The sequence below is a fragment of the Rhodamnia argentea genome, chromosome 2, assembly GCF_020921035.1.
Source record: "Rhodamnia argentea isolate NSW1041297 chromosome 2, ASM2092103v1, whole genome shotgun sequence".
NCBI lineage: Eukaryota > Viridiplantae > Streptophyta > Magnoliopsida > Myrtales > Myrtaceae > Rhodamnia > Rhodamnia argentea.
Window position 1 is genome coordinate 10,732,451 of NC_063151.1, and position 16,548 is coordinate 10,748,998.

The window sequence follows — 16,548 nt, forward strand, 5'->3', positions numbered from 1 at the left end:
TTACGGATGCCGTCGAGACAAAGATGCCCCTAGTGAAACAATTGGGTGTGATGCAGCCCCCGGTGGTGGATACCTCACCCGAGTTCATTTCGGACAATAGCCCCAATACCGGCAAAGGGGCCAAAACGAACAAGAAGAAGAAGAAGTAGAGTGGCTGTAAGAGACGGTAATCGCTTTCCTTCCTTTGTACATAATGTTTATAGGAGTATGGAATATTAGGGGTCTTGTTGAACCCCTAAAACAAGCCGAGGTCGAAATTTGATTCATGCTAACAACTTATGTTGTATCGGTATTCTCGAGACTAAGGTTCTAGAGTCCCTCTTTTTGAACATCTCTTCTAGCTTAGTGCCAAATTGGAGATGGATTGGTAATTATGATCACTCCCATAGGATGAGAATATGGGTTGGTTGGAACCCGTTATTGGTGGATATTGTTGTATCCTCATCTTCCTCACAAGCAATTCTTGCGCATCTTTACTTACCGACTTTCAATAAATCCTGTTGTCTTTCGGTCATATATACGGAGCACACTTTTGTGGCTAGATGGACGCTTTGGAATAATCTTGCCCAAACTAGTTTGATCTTGGCCGCATCTCCCTAGATTGTAGTTGGAGACTTCAATGCTATAAGAGATCCTTCTGATAGGGTGGGAACCTCAACCCAGTGAGTTGCTGGCTTTTGATGAGCTAGGGGAATGCTTGACCCGAGTTGGACTGATGATCTTCGGTATGTAGGCCACAGATTCACATGGTCCACTTCTTCGGGGAACACAAGGAAACAACGAAAGATTGATAGAGTTCTTGTCAATGCTAAATGGAGCAATGATTTCTTGTATTCCGAAGCCTCTTTTTTGGCCCCGTGGGTGTCTGATCATACGCCCATGATAATAAGGATTACGAACGGTGGCACTTCCGGAAGGCCTTTTAAGTTTTTCAATTTCTGGCTCTCTCATCCATCCTTTACGATAGTGGTTTCGTAGGTTTGGGATACTCAGGTGGTTGGGATTCCTATGTTCATCCTATGTACTAAACACAAGCTTCTAAAGAGTCGCCTCAAGCGGCTCAATAGGGAGTCCTTCTCTGATATATTAGCTCACACCTCTAATTCTAGACGTGCTTTGATGGCTGTCCGGGATGCACGGATAATGGACCCTTACAACCAAACACCGGGCTAATAAGGAGCGTGATCTTCTCCGGTCCTTCTTTGTACTCCAACTTTGGGAGGAAGCTTTCTACAAACAGAAATCTCGTGTCCTTTGGTTGAAATAAGGGGATCTAAACACGAAATATTTCCATCATACGATTAACCAAAGGCATATGCAAAACAGAATTATGTCGGTTGCGGATAACAATGGCTTCTTTATCATTGACCGACATGCTATTCAGCAACTTATTGTCTCATATTTTCAAAATCTGTTGGCCTCGGTTGCTTTGCATACTCAGCCTTCGGTTTAAGAGCTTCGATCGGTTATTGGGCACATTCTTGATGAAGACCAGGTATGCTTCCTCTCTCGACCCGTTCTTGATTCCGAGATATGCAACACCTTGTTTTCCCTAGCACCTGGCAAGGCACCTAGTCCGAATGGTTATAATGTGGAGTTCTTCAAGAGCACTTGGGAGATTGTTGGCCCTAATGTGCTCTCGGCTATAAGGAAATTTTTTGAAACTAGTAGCTTGCTTCGTGAGGTAAATACTACCATTCTTTGTTTAGTCCCTAAAGTTCCCAATGCGACTTCCATGAATGACTTTAGACCGATTGCTTGTTGTAACACTATCTACAAATGCATCACCAAGATCAAGGCCAATCGTCTTGCTTATGTGCTGCCGACGTTGGTTAATCCCTCTCAGAATGCTTTTATCAAGGGATGGCGAATTAGTGATAGTATTCTCTTGGCCCAGGAGTTGTTTAGTAGCTTCCACCATGAACCGTACCTACCAAAATGTGCTACAAAGGTGAATTTTCACAAGGCCTATGACACGGTCGATTGGGATTTCATGGAAATAGTTTTGCCGGCCTTTGGATTCCCTGAAGCATTTACCAAGCTTGTCATGGTTTGCGTTCGGTCCCCCAAATTCTCGGTGGCTATTAATGGGGAATTGCATGGCTTCTTCTCCGCCGAAAGGGGTATTCGACAAGGGGACCCTATGTCTCCCTATCTGCTCACTCTTATCATGGAAACATTCACAAGCATCATTAACTTGCGGACTTGGCAGCCGAGGTTTAAGTACTTTTGGAGGTGCAAGCTAACCCAACTCACACATCTCTTCTTTGCCGATGATGTCTTACTCTTTGCGGAGGTGAACTTAGCAACGGCTTCATTGTTGAAGGCTGGCCTTGGTAGATTCTCGGCATGGGTTGGTCTTATGCCAAATCTGTCCAAAAGTGAAATTTTCTTCTCTCGGGGATCGGTGGAGCTACAAGGAACAATCCTCAATGTTTTTGGGTTCCATGAAGGTGAGCTGGCATTCCGGTACTTTGGTGTCCTTATAATTGCCTCAAGGTTGAAAAAAGTGGAGTGCGAATCCCTGGTAAACTTGATAACGGCTAGAGCTCGCTCGTGGACTCATCACTTCCTTTCATTCCTGGTCGACTCCGGCTCATCGAGTCGATCCTACATACGATTCATGTTTATTGGGCTGCTGTGTTTATACTACCTAATGCTATATTGTACCGAATTGAACAAATCCTAAAACAATTTCTTTGGAAGGGATCGAGACTTGGTGTTGGAGTTACAAAAGTCTTGTGGGATAATGCCCGCCTTCCCAAAGAAGAGGGGGGATCTTGGGATAAGGAGACTTGTTGATTGCAATAGCGCAATGATGCTTAAGCACATCTGGCTTTTGTTCACTAATAAGGACTCTCTGTGGTGCAAATGCGTTCATTCCACGTTTTTAAAGAACAAGAATTTTTGGATAGCTACTTTGCCAACTTTTTGTTCATAGGCATGGAAAAAGATACTTCTCCTTCATGAGGATTTTCTACATCTTTTTAAATGGTGATTGGGCAGTGGATGCAATATGTCTTTTTAGTTTGATCCTTGGCATCCACGTGGGCCGCTCAGCAAAGTTTTCTCTAATATGGATATCTACCGATTAGGCATCCCTCAGAAAGCCACGGTTGCTGATGTTTTCGCCTCCTCGAGTCGCCAATCACAAATTGTGGCCACCATTGAGATGTGGCCCGAATAGTTCCCGTCTCTTGACCAGCATCATTCTGATTGCTTTACTTGTGTTGGCCACTCGTCCGGTGTTTTTCCATTACTTGAGCTTGGAATATCATGCGGCCGAGAGGACACGAGGTGTAGTGGCATGTATTCATTTGGAATCATACTCTTGCCCCATGGCATTCCTTCCATTTATGGCTGGCAATGTTGAACCGATCGCCCATCCGGGTGATATTGCTTAATTATAACGGGGTTTCGGATGCTTCATGTGCCTTTTGTGGTTGTAGACCAGATAGTGTTGATCATTTATACTTCGGTTGCCGCCACACCGCTACCCTTGCTTCCTTTTGGGTAGCCAAATGCAATCTTGCATGGTATAATAAGCCTTGGCGGGATAACCTACATTGGGCAATGCATCACTTCGGTGGGCGTAGCTTCCACCAACATATAGCTCACTTCTCCTTTGGAGCTCTATGCCACATCATTTGGTAGGTAAGAAATCAGATTTTGTTCCGTAACTAGATTTTCTATTTACCTACCATTAAAACGCACCTTCGGAAGGTTGTGAAGGCCAAAGCACTAACTTTCAAGCATGTTGAAGACACCCCTCACAACAGGAGGATGCAAGCTGCCTAGGCTATTGATCCGACTATTTTTTGTTGATATGAGGGTCGTCCCAACTGCCCTTTCTGGGTTGTACTTTAGCCCAGTTGTTTTGGCCATTTTTCTTCTTTCTTTAGGGACCCTTGTCCCTCTTTTGGACCCACGACACTCTTACACTCCTAATGACACTCACTAGTGTCATCATCAGCTGCAAAACTTTCTTTTTGTAGTGTCGGGCTCCCTTTGCTCTTGTATAGTCACGCTTTGGTTAAAGTCAATATATTACTTACCTTTAAAAAAAAAAAAAAAACATAAAGAAGAAATAGTACTACTAACCCAAGAAAGTTGAAAACCAATTTACGATTGTTACTTGAGCTAATGAAATTGAATCCTAACAATTAATAAAAAAAGTATAAAAAATTGAGTAAAATAATATTTTAATGGCCGACTCGACTAAACTAAACCTATTTATTGATAAAATGACACCTACACAACAATGAAAAGCTTGTCCATAGTGGAAAGGGTTAATAACACGAAAAACTCCAAACTTGTACATCAATGGCAAATTTACCCAAACTACTTTTTTTATCATAAAAAACTCAAACCGGCATACTTGTGATAAATTTATTCCAAACTAAATTTTTGACCATAAAAATCCTAAACTGGTACACATGTGATAAATTTACCCAATCGGGTTAAAACTAAAAAAAATCCCAAACCGACGCATCTGTGACAAATAGAGGATAAAAATCCCAAACTTGTACCCTCATCAACTGCCACATGTCATCCAACTCAACAATTTGATGGTAAAATGTAACAAAAAAAAATTAATGGAGACTAAATTTGTCATAGATGTATCGGTTTGGGATAAATTGTCACAAGTATACTAGTTTGGGATTTTTTTTGGTAAAAAAATAGTTTGGGATAAATTTATCACAAATGTACCAATTTAGAGTTTTTTGTGATTAAAAAATTGTTTTGGGTAAATTTATTACATGTGTACCGTTTGGAATTTTTCATGGTATTAATTATAGTGGAAACCCATCATTGTCCTTTATAGATAACATGTGCACTAAATTAGTTAAGGCCATAACTCCCTTAACCAAACTCTATTTCAAGTAAACTTATAGTCCATAGAAAGCCCTTTAAGTGTACTACAAAACTTATAACTAGTCGAAAATTGACTTGTTCGTGCATCGTTCAACATGCGTGCCTGTGACAACCTGAATTTTTTGTCGAATTATTTATCGAGTGAACTAATATTTATTGGATCCGAAAAGTTAAAAGGATAAGTTTTAGGGAATTAATATAACTGGACAAGAAGGATTATTAGTCGGAAGCTATATCTTAAGTGCAATAGTTTTAAGGGACCATTAGTGAAATTTTTATTTGAGCACAAGAGTACGAAATTCATTCCGACGTGAAGCCTTTTTCGCCTCAGTTTATTTTCAACCGCCTCACCTTGAATTATAAGGACTTTTTTTTTATTTTATTTCTCTCTCTTTTTCCTTGCCACATGTTCTTTTGTGTGGCCACCTCCTTCATGACTCACGCTCCCCTCTTCCTCAATTTTAACGATAGCTTCCCCCAAACCTTCCTCTCTCCCCTTACGGATCCTTTTTGTTTTTCCTCTTCTTCCATTCTTTTGTTTTCCAACTCTCCGTTTGGTAATAGCCTCTTTTCTCGATTCTCTCTTGCACCGATCTCTCTCATGTCTCACTTGTGAAGGGAAGAACGAGCTCGACTGCGGAGGCTCGTGTTGGATGATGATGGAATTGAGTGTGGAGTTCGGAGTCGGCAAGGCAGTCCCATGGTGGTTCATCTACGCATGCAAGCAGGCGAGTAATTCTAACTCGTTCAAACTATTAGATGTTGGGGTCACGGCATTTGTGAGCCAATTTCCCATGCATGTTACTTCTCTAAATGGCTAACTAATCCCTGCAATGTGAGTCAACAATCGTAAGTCGGGTGGCGGATTGGTTCTGGTTAGTCCCGATTTTTTAGTAGTGAGTAGTAGTATAGTGGATTTATTCTTAAGCGTATCAAGCTAAGACAACAAGTAAGCTAGATAGATAGTAGAGTCACCGCAAAGGCAACATCTTGTGGGTCCAAATGCTTAGTATCCGAAATGAAAGAGGAAGTGTAAATGGCTACGAATTTGGTTGCATGTCCCCGATTCTAGCTGGGTGAGATTCTTTAGGTGTTGAACACGAGAATTTGGGTAGCGAGAGAGAGAGAGAGAGAGAGAGAGAGAGAGAGAGAGAGAGAGAGAGAGGATGGCTTGTGTACTAGAGGTACTATATCGCAATTGCTTTGATTAGAATTAGCGTCATTGGGGTATGAAGCTAATTGAGTTGATGGGTTAAACTAGAGTGTTAAGTGAGGTTATCGTGGGATGTTCCCTATGTGACCCGAGGCGCATTTGTTAGCCGATCAGTCGATCCTTGACCTGCCATTTGGGGATGTAGGGGTGAGTGAAGTTAATAAGGCTAAAATGAATGGACTGAAAATTGGTGTATGCTTCATACCATGTATTGTGGGTATGGTAATAACAATATGATATTATGGAATTTGGTATAACATGACATAAGGCATGCATTAAGCATGTGCATGGACATGTAGGCTGATTGTGATTCGTGGAAATGAGCTTCGTGCTCGGATATATATTCCCCATGGAGATTATGGGAAGACCCTGCTATGTGATCCGGATGGCCTTGCTATGTGATCTGGGGGGCCTTGCTATGTGATCTAGGCCTATCTCCGAGTCGATGCGAGACAACATTGAAATTGCATGGCCAAAATGGTCGGGTTACAACATATTTAACACGCTTCATGCGCATATGGTCATGATCATGTCTATAGCATTACGTCGGCAAGACGAGAAATGAGTTGAGAGGGTCGAGAAGAATGTAGATTGATTCTGGCACCATCGAGCTTTGATTGCCTATGCGATGCTATCATTAGCAGGATTAATGACTCAAGATTCATGTTACTGATTACAGTGGACTAATTGTGGTAATATCTGGCGAGCAATCCTCGCGACTGCTATGTTTGATTGTCTGACTTGTTAGCTTTTACTCGCAGAGCCTTGAGCTCACTCTTGTGGATCCAACTATTTTCAAGTGAACAAGTATGTTAGCTAGCCATTGAAGATGGTGGATAAGGGTAAGGCGTACGTTAAGGGGTCGGAGCTGAGGTTTAAGTTCGGGCTACAACGGGTGGTATCAGAGAAGGATTGGGGTTACGGTCGCTAATGTGCCCAACTCCAAAAATTCGTTTTAGCCAAACTGTAAGTCTAAATCGACATCTGTTAAATCTTATAGCTCCGCAACGTCCTAAACTTTCCTTTCTTTATATGCATGTAGCACAACAGCCTCTATTCAAACACAACAACTCAAAATAGGCCTAACTTCCAATTTTAAACAATAAGTTTGAAAATTCTTTCAATTAGATGCATAGAGGCTTCGTTTACTTACCCGGTGTTGTGCAACGGAGTTTATTCGGCTAAGGATTGAGACCATGCAAAGGATTTCTCTCTCTGTCTCTGTCTCTCTTCTCGGACGAGCGTCGTTTTTCTTCTTTCTTTATGACGCCGCTTCAAAGCTTCATCTTCTAAAGAAGAAGTAAATGAGTTTCGTGACATCCCAAAATTTTGAGATCTGTAAGAGAATCAAGTTGATGGATTTTAGCCAAGAATTTCGATATGGTGAATAATATTGTATTTTTGACGTTTAAGGGACAATGGTTGGACGCGATTATATTTGATCCGAAAAGGGATTTGGATTGTCCAATAGCATCGGTCGGAAAAATCAAGCTCGGACAATCGAGTAATTGAATAGTAGCGTCGAGATCCTTTGCGCTAGAATCTAGCCTTGACCGAACCCTAAATTTGAAAATCCTAAATTGCCCTCAATTAGTTGAGCCAAATGACTAACCGGTACCCATTTACCAAATGACCGTTTTGCCCCTAGATATTTTACACTACAAGACAAAAATGTTAAGCGTTGATTTGAAATGTGTGGGCCCCCTTATTTTGCCAGCCAACCCCCATCACTTCATCCTCTCTCTCTTCCTTTTTTTTTTCTCTCTCTTTCCCCCATGACTACTGCTCTACTTCTTCTTACTATGGTTTCCTTTAGATGCTCCCTTCTAGCCCGACCCACAGTGATTGACGCTATCACCACCTTGCCGCCTCATCGGCCACTCGAGATCCAATCCCAGCTCGTCCCATTGCTGGCCCTCTAACCCTCGACCTCAAACCACCGGAAACCCAAAGCCGCTGACCACTACCGGCCTCCTCCTCCTCTACTTCGCCCGCTCGTCATCGCCGAGCTTCCTTACCCATCGCCCGCTAAGCTTAGCCCGATCTCATCAACCGCCGCCCCGTCACCACCCAATCATCATCTGTCATCGTATTGGCAGCTCAGCCAGCCAAGGATGAACCTATTGTGACCCCAACTCTGCGAGGCCGTCGACCCGTTCTGCTTTGGACCCGAGCCGCCATCGTCGTCTGTTCCCATCGTACCACTATACCTCAGCCACCCACAACCCGAGCCACCCCCACGGCCGCGGTGACCTCGACTCGAAATCTTTATCCCCGCCACAAAACTATCGGCCCATGTCACACCGTTCGTCGTTGCCGCGAGCTCAAACCCGTAGAGTCCAAACCCGACCCATGTCGCCACCGAGGATTGCAAACCTCGTCGTTGTTGTGGTCATCACCGAGTGCGCTTGAGTTGTCAACGAACGTCGATTAATTTATGAGTTAACCCATAATCTATGATTAGGTCGTTAATTGCGCTTAGGATTAGTTTAATTAGTGTTAATTACGGATTAATTTGTTAATTATGGTTGGGTTAGGTTATTAACCCTAGTTAGGTTAAATCACCACGATTAGTTAAGTTAGCCTTGGTTAGCTTAAGTGGACCGTTGTTTAGGCGATGGTAGATCGTGTTTGTTTAACGAATCTTGTTTGACCGATTGCGAATGGGTTGATAAGTGGAGCCGAGTGGATCCGTAGATTGTCGGATCGATTAGTTAAGATGGGCTTGAGTAAGCGTAATCGAATTAATTAATTACGGTCGAACTAATTGACCGTGATCGGGATCATTAATTATTGATTACTTTATTATTGTTGGATGATTATTGGGTGATTGTTTGATGATTGCTGAGTGTCTTGATTGCTTATAAGGAAAATGATTAATGCAATTAATCACCCTGTTTAAGGTACAAAGTCCGGTAGATAATATGTGCATTCATATGACCACGTATGAAGTCAAATTACATATTTGAGCATAAAAATAGCCTTGGGCCGAGGTTTTAAGCACGATCGTGTGAGCATTGGGATTAAATACAAAGATATGAATTGACATGATTAATTGGTGTGCTCGTGTAGTTACATGATGGTAACATCACTCGGGGGTGTCCCGAGGTCAAACATTACTCGAGGGTATCCCGTAGGAGAAACGTCACTTGGGGGTGTCTCATGGATGAAACCTCACTCGGGGGTATCTTGGGAGTCCTGGGAATGAGAACGGTAACTCGGGATTATCCCGGGAACGAGAATAGCAAATCGAGGGTGTCCTGGGGACAATGGCTGTTACTTCGTACGGCCGGGAGATCGGAATCATACGGTTTATCGGATGCACGACAGCCCATGCCATGGGGCTGGTTCATGTCGGAAGAGTACCAACTGTATAGTGTGCTAGGCCGAATGGCCATTAATAACCGGAACACGTGTGGTATTCGTGCATGCAAGTCTGTAATGAGTATTCTAGTTGTATGCCTTGGTTTATGTGATTGTTGATTTGTGTTGAGTATTGCATATGTGTGAACCAAGGTGGGGTAAGCCTACATGTGATTGATGTTATACTATTGGGATGTGCCTGCTCCTGTGATAGCTAGAGTATTGCATAGGTCACATGCTATTGATTTGCTATTGATGTTATCTTGCATGTATAGGCCGCCTTGAGTGAATCAACGCTCTAATTGGACTTAGGCGTTGACTCACGGAGATTTTATATCTCACTTGTCGTTGTTAATCATTTTTCGGGTCCTTAGCTTTGAAGTAACGATTTCTTGGATCCGAGTGGAGGACTTGGATGTTGATCTCTTTTTGGAGTAGCTTGGAGTAGTGTTAACCTCGATCCCATCCGGGTATCTTTTGCTTGATCGTAGGAAGTGGCCCCGAGTTAGGGCTTATGTATAGATATACTTCCCAAGGTTAACGAGAGAAATAAGTAAGCATAATCTTTTGCCAATGTGTGGTTTAATATCCTGCTATTCTATCTCTGTTGATTGACTTGATGTTTGGGAGTACGTTTCACGTGCGCTTAATGAAAAGATAAAAAGTAATGGGTCGATGACGTACATGGGACGTCGTCATTTATGACCTGATGTGATTTGGTAGGATTGTTGTGTACCCGGAGATCGGGGTGTGACATCCCTCTCTTTTGCGATATTAGAGCAAGGTCGGCCTAATTCATATGGGCACAGGTTGGAGTGATAAGGTACACGGGGTTTTGGGAAAGTTAGTAGGATTAAAACCCCGTGCTTGTGATTGTTGAGTGACCTTTGGGTTATTATTCTTGAGTTCTCTTAGCATGTCGACTTTGGTCAAGTAGAATTCTATAAGGTTCCCGTAAGTTGAGTAGCCGTATTATGAGAGTGCTTAGAGAAAGGGCAACGTAGGAAGATCCTAGAGTGGATGAGATTCTGCGGGCGTTGGAGGCCTCATGAGATATAGTAGGGCAACAAGTGAGGAACTAAGCTGCATTTCGCCGAACCGTCGAAGTATGCGCTAAGGTTGGTTAGGGGCCCAATGGATAGGGTAAGGAGATTTTTGGATGGACTGAAACTCGAGGTTGAGAATCGGGTAGTGCCGCTGAATCTCAAGGGGTTATAGGCTTGAACTTGTGTTGTATTCTAATGGTTTTAGTATCAACTTTAATTGATGATCCTGAGTGGTGCTATGATTGAGATTCGCAAGGAAGCAAACGAGAATTAGGAAGTTTAAAGCGTTGATTTGAACTAGTAAATGTGCTTGAGGTTTAGTGAATTGCTTATGAATAAAGGGCTAGTTGGATTATATGATTGTGATCCTAGATTGTCAATAATTGGACATGAGGTTATAGATCGATCTTAGGCAATTGATCTTTGAGTTGTAATGGTCACTTGGAGAATTAGAAAATTTCGATTGATAAGGATTGATGTGGAAATGAGTATTGTGTAATGAGTGGTGAGGACAATTATTCATTACACATGTTTATTGCATTAAAACGAAAAAATTTTTTTGAGAAACGTGCACGTAGGAACATATCATTATTTTGCGGACTTGATAAACCGTCGCTTGGTATGGGATAAGCTGTATGGGATGCTTATAAACCGTAATGAGATGTGGTATGGGACATGTTGAACGGGACCTTCTTAGTAGGTGCCCGACTTAGGGATGAACCAAGTGAAAGCTGGTGGGCCTGTAACGACCCGGTCTGATAAGGACGGGGAGTGACGCCGAAGCGGAATGGCTTGAGCAAAGAGCAGCTTCTAGCGGGCTTCTAAGATGACAATGGGGGCCGGAATAAACCAAGTTATGCATTGAAAAGTGGGTCTAGGCGTTGTGCTAAGTATGACCTTTATTAAAACATGTATTGTATTAAAATTGGTTCTCAAAGTGAAAAATATTTTTTTTTCGAAAATGCATAGCATTGCATCTCAAAGATCGGAGTGGTGAATGAGAGAATAATGAGTGAATTGAAGTACCATGGACAAGGATGTGGAAATGCCTGGAATGCCTGGTAGGAAGTTGGTGAAAGTCCGTTGTGATGCTTCCGAGGTTGTTGCGGGAGAAGATCCCGTCCGAGTGAGGGATGTGTTGTTTGTATGTGCTTGTAGTGATATGTCCTGCAAAGGTCTAGATTGCGTTACGGAATGCCTCGAGGTTGATACCCGGAGATCCGAGGATTGCGTCGGACTTGTTTGAAATTGTGTTTTGTGCGAAGACCGTAACTAACAAAACCATGGGCAGGCATGTTGGTCAAAGAGTTGTGGAAACGAATGTGAAAAGTTCGTAATGGAAAATTATGAGTGGATGACATATTTATGGTTTGCCAATTGAATCTATGAATTATAGAGGTCGGTGATGACCCATAATAAGGTTAAGATTATGAGATGTGGTAATTAAGGAAAACAAGTGATTAGAGTGTGCATTGAAAGCTTAGTAAGGCCATAAGGTCGAGCGAGGTAATGACCATAAGGGTCTTGCTTTTGTTAAGAAGGAAAATCACTGGTCCCGAGTTGGTGCAACAATCGATGGATGCTGTCAAAGTCATTAAGGAAAGACTTAAGATAGCTTAGAGCCAAAAAAAAAAAAAAAAAGTTACGCTAATAGGAGGCGTAGGCCTTTGGAGTTTCAAGCAGGTAATCATGTTTTTCTTAAGATGTCGCCTATGTAAGGGACATCTTATTTTGGCAAAAAAGGAGAAATTGAGCCCGAGGTATGTAGGGCCCCGGGCGATTTTGAGGAGTTGTAGTGGTCTAATTTTGAGGACAAAATTTCTTAAGGAGGGGAGAGTTGTGACATCCTGAAATTTCAAGGTCTGTAAGAAAATCAAGTTGATGGATTTTAGCCAAGAATTTCGATATGGTGAATAATATTGGATTTTTGAGATTTAAGGGACAATGGTTGGATGCGATTGTGATCGAAAGGGATTTGGATTGTCCAAGAGCATCGATCAAAGAAATCAAGCCCGGACAGTCGAGTCGTTGAGTAGTAGCGTCGAGATCCTTTGCGCCCGAATCTAGCTCCGATCGAATCCTAAATATGAAAATCCCAAATTGCCCTCAATCTGTTGAGCCAAATGACTAATCGGTACCCATTTACTAAATGACCATTTTGCACCTAGATATTATACACTATAGGACAAAAATGTTAAACATTGATTTGAAATGTGTGGGCCCCCCTCTTGTTAGCCGGCCTCCCACTCACTTCATCCTCTCTCTCTCTCTCTCTCTCTCTCCCTCCCTCCATGTGCGAAGACTTCCCCCCTACGATTGTTGCTTTTCTTCTTCTTACTCTGGTTTCCTTTAGCATCTCCCCTTTACCTCGATCCACGACTACCAATGCTACCACCACCTTGCCGCATCATCGGCCACTCGAGATCTTGTCCTAGCTCGTCTTGTCTTCGGCTCTCCGACTCGCGATCTCAACCACCTAAAACTCGAAGCCGTGACCACTACCATCCTCCTCTTCTTTGTTTCGTTCACTTGTCACTACCGAGCCTCCTCACCCATTGCCCGCCAAGCTCGGTCCAATCTCATCATCCGCCCCCTCGTTACCACCCGGTCATCTACCGTCGTAACCTCGCCAGCTCGGCAGGTTAAGGTTGAGCCTGTCACGACCCCAATCGAGCCCACAGCTCGGCCGCGTGAACCTAACCCCCCATCCCGTCGCACCATCCGCCTTGCCATTATCCTTTGTCTCATGTCGTCCTAGCCTTGTGCTTGGTCATCACCTACGATCCACCTTCAATCGAGACCCATGATGGCCCAAGGTTGAATCGAGGACACGGAAACCCTCTCCTCCTCCCCTTCTCTCTCAGTTGTGACCCACAAGTTGCTCGACGCGTGAGCCCACGGAACCCGAACTCGGCGAGGCCGTCGACCCGTTGCAGCCACCGATCCTCCCTTTGGACCCAAGCTGCCATCGCCGTCTGTTCCCATCGTGTCGTCGTGCCTCGGCCACCCATGACCCGAGCCGCTCCCACAACCGCGGCGATCTTGACCCGAAACCCTCAACCCCACCGTGAAGCCGCCGGCCCATATCACGCCGTTCGTTGTTGTCGTGAGCTCAAACCCATCGAGTCCAAACCCGACCCATTCCGCCGCCGAGGATCGCGAACCTCGTCGTTGTCATGGTAGTCACCGACGTACACGAGTCGTTAGCGAACGTCGATTAGTTTGTGAGTTAACCCCTTAATCTTTGATTAAGTCATTAATTACGCTTAGGATTAGTTTAATTAGTGTTAATTTTGGATTAATTGGTTAATCGTGCTCGGTTTAGTTTATTAACCCCGGTTAGTTTTAATGACTACAGTTAGTTAAGTTAGCCCTAGTTAGATGAAATAGACAATGGTTAGGCGATGGTAGATTGTGTTTGTTTGATGCACCATGTTTGATTGATCACGAGCGGGTTGATAAATTGGAGCCGAGTGGACTGTAGATTGTCGGATCAATTATTTAAGATGGGCTTAAGTAATCGTAATCGAATTAATTAATTACAGTCGGGCTAATTGACCGTGATCGGGATCATTAATTATTGATTAATTTATTATTGTTGGATGATTATTGGGTGATTGTTTGATGATTGCTGAGTGTCTTGATTGCTTATAAAGAAACGATTAATACAAGTAAACACCCTATTTGGGGTACAAAGTCCGATGGATAATATGTGCATTCGTGTGATCATGTGTAAAGTCAAATTGCATATTTGAGCATGAAAATGGCTTTGTGCCTAGTTTTTAAGTACGACCATATAAGCATTAGGATTAAATGCAAAGATATGAATTGTCATGATTGTCTGGTGTATGCTTGTGTGGTCACATGATGTAACGTCACTCGGGGGTGTCCCGTGGACGAAACCTCACCTGAGGGTGTCCTTTAAGTCTTGGGAATGAGAATAGTAACCTGGGGTTGTCTTGGGAACGAGAACAACAAACCGGGGGATGTCCTGTGAATGAGAATATCACCCGGGGGTGTCCTGTGGATGATGCCTATTATGTTCGTACTAGTGGGAGTTTGAAATCATATTGCTTATCAAATGCATGATAGCCCATGCCGCCGGGCTAGTTCTTGCCGGAAGATTACTAACTATCTAGTGTGTTAGGCCGAATGGCCATTAATAACCGAAACACGTGTGGTATTCTGTGCATGCAAGCTGTGATGAATGTTCTCGTTGTATGCCTTAGTTTGTGTGATTGTTGATTCGTGTCAAGTATTGCATATGTGTGAACCAAGGCGAGGTAAGTTTGTATGTGATTGATGTTATACTGTTGGGTTGTGCCTGTTCTCGTGATAACTAGAGCGTTGCGTAGATCGCATGCTATTGATATGCTATCGATGTTGTCTTGCATGTATACGCCGCGGCCGCCCTGAGTGAATTAGCGCCCTAGTCGGACTTAGGTGTTGACTCACGGATATTTTATATCTCACTCATCATTGTTAACCATTTTTAGGTCCTTAGCTTTGGAGTAATGGTTTACTGGATCCGAGTGGAGGACGTGGATGTTGGTCTCTTTTTGGAGTAGTTTGGAGTGGTGTTAATGAGAGAAATAAGTAAACATAATCTTTTGCCGATGTGTGGTTTAATAGCATGCTATTCTATCCTTGGTGATTGATTTGATCATGTGCTTAGTGAAAAAATAAAAAGTAATGGGTTGATGACGTGCTTGGGACGTCATCTTTTATGACTTGAGGCAATTTGGTAGGGTTGTTGCATTCTTGGGGATCGGGGCGTGACGGGTTTAGCCTGAGCTTGAGTTTAAGAAAATTGGGCTTGCTAGACCCATTTATTACGGCACATCCATAGCAACCTCGTGGAGAAGCTACACGATCGACATGAATGAATCAAATATACTACTATGTTAATGGCATTTTTGTTAAGGGATCGAGGTTGACTTCTAATTTTTATGTGAGAGATAATGCTATAAATAGTCCTTGAACTTTAGCCTAATATGCAATGTAGTTCTTTAATTTATTCAATGTAATCCATGAACTTCAATCTAATGTGCAATATGATCCCTAAACATTCAATTTATTCAATGTATTTCTTAAACTATTGGAACGTGTTCATCTTAATAATTAGACTATAAGTAAATGTTAAATGTTATTCTTCCATTTATTCAAATTCACGAACAACAATATTAAATATTTTTATATAATTCTTGGACTAAATTGAATATGTACCTAAATTTCAAGGATCACATCGAAAAAAATAAATAAATAAAAGTTCATGGACTACATTGCACTTGGGACCAAAGTTCGGGGATCACATTAGACAAATTGAAAAGTCAAGAATCACACTATATATTGAGCCTTAGTTCATGGACCATTTTTTTCATTTTTACTTTATTCGATGAATAACTTAATGGAATGTTCAAAATTTAGGTGTCGATGGTCTGGAACAAACTAATCTCGGTCATAGAGACTCAAGGATCTACTTGAGGAAACGGCCATGCACATAGCCAAAGTTGTTGTCCAAATATACAATACAATGTCGTTATTGCCTGTACTTAGTTAGCTTATGTTGCCTTTCCTAAAAAAAGAAAAATTAAAGTTTGAATTGACCTAGAAAGAAAAATTAAAGTTTCAATCGACCTAGTAGCTCTTAGATTGCATTTGATTACCAAATCAAAGTTTGGACTTCGGTGCGTAGGAGTTTGATCTAATAGAGATAGTTTCCCATGTTAAATTTGGCGCACAAATCAAAACGAAGTAAAATGTAAAAGCGAGAAAACGAATTCATGATGCAAAGGATTATCCTCATTCACCCTTAAACTAGGGCTACATCTAGCAAATGATTTTACTATAATTAGCACATCGCAACTCTCTGTTACATCACTCAATTATAACTAAAAAAAAGTATATATAGTAGTAGCTATTCATCCAAACCCAAACTACTAATAAAGGATTGGCTTAAACTATAAAAGCTTTCTGGCGGCTTGGGAGCGCCGCCCCCGTGACCCTAGCCACGCGACCCTCTAGACCCCGCCTACTCACCAGGGAGCAATA